Below are 4,431 nucleotides of genomic sequence, written 5' to 3'. Positions count from 1 at the left end.
TATCGCAAGATTCGAGCTCGAGACTTTCACCACGTGGCAAGACGCTGACAAGCGCGCCACTGAGGTCGAACAGATCCTCGACATCAGCCGGGCCCGTCGGCCCGAGCTAAATAACTTCTTCTCGGCCCGAGGTCGAGGACGCGGTGGGGCACGTGGTGGTGCACCCTCGACGCACGCAGCTTCGGCCAGCATCAATGCGGCCGTCGGAAAAGGCAACTTCCCCGGCACATGCTTCGGCTGTGGGAAGCAAGGGTACCGTTGTTTCGAGTGCCCTAACTGTAAGGATAAACCTTACACAAAACGCGCCGATGCGCGGGCTACGGTTGCCTCGGGTTCCACCCAGGCGGCAACAAGCGCCCCCGTCGCTTCATCCTCGGCGAGTATAAGCGCCGCTTCAGCGAAATCGGAAAGTTCCGAGCTGGCGGACTTAATAGCACAGATGAAGTCGATGCGCGAGGAGCTCGAGCACTATCGGACGATGAAGGAGGAGGGTTTTTGATCCGGTCCGCGCTTCGTGCCGCACGCGTCGGACCTCGTAATAACAATTTGTACAATGTATTGGCGACCGCGAATGTTTACGAGTTGGACCACGGGTCCCAGCACTTCCACATCCCGGTGCGCCTCAAAGGAGAAAGACGGCACAAGGACATAGTTGCAATGGTGGACAGCGGAGCCACCACGAAGTTCATCAACAAGCGTTTCATCACAGAGAATTGAGTACGAACGCGGAAATTGAAAGAACCAATCCCGCTTTACAATATCAATGGAACGCTCAATAAAGACGGAAGCATCTCGGAGGTAGCCGTACTACAGATGCAGATAGGAGAACACGTCGAGAAGACGGTGTTTACGGTCACGGACATAGGTCCAGAGGATGTGATCGTCGGGTTGGATTGGCTACGAGAGCACAACCCTGAAATTGATTGGGAATCAGGCTCCCTAAAATTATCACGATGCCCTGAGACGTGCAGCGCCAGGAAAACTAACCGGACGGAGCAAGCAACGACTGTGCGTGATACGGGGGACAGGCCCACGGCGCGCAGGCGTTCGCCGAAGTCCAAACGGTCGGTTATAGGGGCCTGCCGGAGTAAGGTGCTCCCGGACTTCGAACCCGAAGAAGATCCGGTGGAGGTAGAGTGGGACGAAGCCGATTTGATCGAAGCCTGGGAGCAAGGTGTCACGCTCCCCGGCGCTCCTCAGCTGTTCGTCGCAGCAGGACATACGTACTCCCAGCTGTTCGCTGAGGAGGAGATCAAAAAGAAGGTCGTTAAGACCGCCGAGGAGTCGGTGCCCAAGCAGTACCACGAGTTCCTGAATGTCTTCTCCAAGGAAGCATCAGAATGGCTACCCGAAAGGAAGCCGTATGATCACGCAATCGAACTCGTGCCCGGCTATTCGACATTCCATTCGAAGGTGTACCCCCTGTCGAACAACGAGCAGGAGGAGCTTGACAAGTTCCTCAAGGAGCAACTAGCGAAGGGTTACATACAGGAGTCGAAGTCGCCCATCTCGTCCCCCTTCTTCTTCATCAAAAAGAAGGAAGGGACGCTTCGACCCGTGCAGGACTATCGCCGATTGAACGCGATCACCGTCAAGAATCGCTATCCGCTGCCGTTGATCGCCGAGATGGTGGACAAGCTCCGTGGCGCTACGCTCTTTACGAAGTTCGATGTCCGATGGGGATACAACAACGTCCGGATCAAAGCCGGTGACGAGTGGAAGGCGGCCTTCGTAACTAACCGGGGACTGTACGAACCCCTGGTGATGTTCTTTGGCCTCACTAATTCCCCTGCGACCTTCCAGGCCATGATGAACGAGATCTTCCACGATCTCATCATTGGTGGCAAGATCCTCGTATACCTGGATGACATACTCATCTTCTCCACCAACAAGGAGGAGCACGAGAAGGTCACACGCGAGGTTCTTCGTCGCCTTCAGGACAATGATCTATTCCTGAAGCCTGAGAAGTGCGAATGGGACGTTCCCAAGGTCGACTACGTCGGCTATGTGTTCAGTGGCGATGAGGTAGCGATGGATCCCGCGAAGCTAAAAGGAATTAATGAGTGGCCGGTACCCCGGAACAAGAAAGATGTTCAGAAGTTCCGGGGGTTCTCCAACTTCTACCGCCGCTTCATTAAGGACTTCGCTAAGATCTCGCGGCCACTCGACCGACTCACAGGGAACGACCCATGGCATTGGGGCGAAGAAGAGCAACACGCCTTCGACGAGCTCAAGCGGCTCTTCGCGACGACTCCAGTCTTAGCGCTGTACGATCCTAATCGGGAGACGCGCATTGAGGTTGATGCCTCGGGTTACGCCACTGGCGGCGTGTTGATGCAGAAGCAGGATGACGGCAAATGGCATCCCATCGCCTTCAGATCCCATGCAATGGATCCGGCACAGCGGAACTATGAGATCTACGATAAGGAGATGCTTGCAATCATTGAGGCGCTAGACGATTGGCGCCACTATCTCGAGGGGTTACCCAATCAGTTCGAGATCGTGACCGATCATAAGAACCTTGAGTACTGGCGTACATCCCAGCACCTCACGCGCCATCAAGCGCGATGGTCGCTGTTCCTAGCTCGCTTCGACTTCCGCATCACGCACAAGGCCGGGACGTCCAATGGAAAGGCTGATGCCCTGTCGCGTCGATCAGATCACCAGATCGGCGATGAGGACGATAACACCGATCAGGTGGTTCTCAAGCCAGAGCGCTTCCGCATCGCCTCCGCTAGGCGCGGTCATGCCTCGGTGACGGCCAATCAGTCGCTTCTGAAGCGCATCAGGGAATGTTCGGAGAAAGATCGGGAGGTGGCCGAGGCACTTGAAAAAGTACAGGACCTCGGGCCGCCCCGGCTGCGAAGGGGTTTTGAGGAGTGGAATGCCGAACAAGGGCTCCTGCTGTTCCGCGGGTGCGTGTACGTCCCAAAGAATGCGGAGCTCCGGCGAGATATAGTCAAGATCCACCACGACTCGCCGATCGCCGGTCATGGTGGTCGTGCCAAAACCCTGGAGCTTGTGTCGCGGAATTACTGGTGGCCTGGGATGTCCAAATTCGTCAATGAGTACGTAAGCACCTGCGACGTGTGCAACCGTACCAAGACATTCCCAGCCAAGCCCCAGGGTCCGCTGAAGCCGAACGAGATCCCCGAGCGCCCATGGCAGATCATTACCACGGATATGATCGTTGGCTTGCCGAAGTCTGATGGATTCGACTCGATCCTGGTCACCGCCGACCGCTTTACCAAGCAAGTCCACTTCTCGGCCTGTCATGAGACCCTGACGGCAGAAGGTGCGGCAGACCTGTACATCCGCGATGTGTTCAAGCATCATGGAGCCCCGGCCAAGGTCATATCAGACCGAGGTCCCCAGTTTGCTTTGAAGTATCTCCATGCGGTGTACAAGGGACTGGGAATCGAACCGGCGCTGTCCACAGCATTCCACCCTCAGACAGACGGCCAGACTGAGCGCTGGAATCAGGAGGTCGAACAGTACCTGCGTGCTTTCACAAGCCACAGGCAGGATGATTGGGCAAAGCAGTTGCCGCTCGCGGAGTTTGCACTGAACAACCAAGTTCACTCCGCAACCGGGCACTCCCCGTTCTTCCTGCATCAGGGGTACAATCCTGAAATCCAGGTTCGGATCAATCCGATGTCTGCAATGCCTGCGGCCGCTGATCGGCTCAAGATCCTGAAGGAGATTCGCGATGATACGCACTCTGCGCTCGAGCTGTCAGCCGAGCGCATGAAGGTGTACTACGACAAGCACGTGCAGGAGGCACCGGTCTTCGCGCCGGGGGACAAGGTCTGGCTTGACGCTCGGAACCTTAAGCTGAAACAGCCGAGCAAGAAGCTCAGTCCCAAGCGCCTCGGGCCATATGCCGTGCGGCGAAAGCTCGGAGACCTGGATTACGAATAAATCCTGCCGAAGTCGGTGCCGGTACACCCGGTGTTCCATGTCTCCCTGCTTAGCAAGTACACACGTAGTGATATCCCGGGCCGGGAGCCGGAGGAGCCGCCTGCGATCGAGGTTGAGGGCGACGAGGAATACGAGGTTGAACGGATCAAAGATTCGCGGATCTTCCGGCGTCAGCTACAGTACCTCGTCAAGTGGAAGGGTTATGACGATTCGCACACGTCATGGGAACCGGCGCGCAACGTTGCCAATGCGCCAGCCCTCATAGCCGACTTCCACCGGAAGAACCCGAACGCCCCTCGCCGCCTCAATGCTGCAGTATTTGGTGGTCTCAACTTTCAGCCAATGCCTTCACCGCTGACTGAAGCACGCTGCCGCTCCGGGTGGGAGATGGGCAAGGGCGCCTCGCATAAGGTCATGCGCCGTTGAGGGGGGGGTAATGTCACGAGTTGGCACGGCGCCTAGCCGTTTTTAATTTTTCCTTTTCGCGGGCTCGAACCCACGACCTCTGTA

Source organism: Postia placenta, assembly GCF_002117355.1.
Source record: "Postia placenta MAD-698-R-SB12 unplaced genomic scaffold POSPLAscaffold_5, whole genome shotgun sequence".
Classification (NCBI taxonomy): Eukaryota; Fungi; Basidiomycota; class Agaricomycetes; order Polyporales; family Adustoporiaceae; genus Rhodonia; species Rhodonia placenta.
This window is presented reverse-complemented; position numbering follows the sequence as displayed.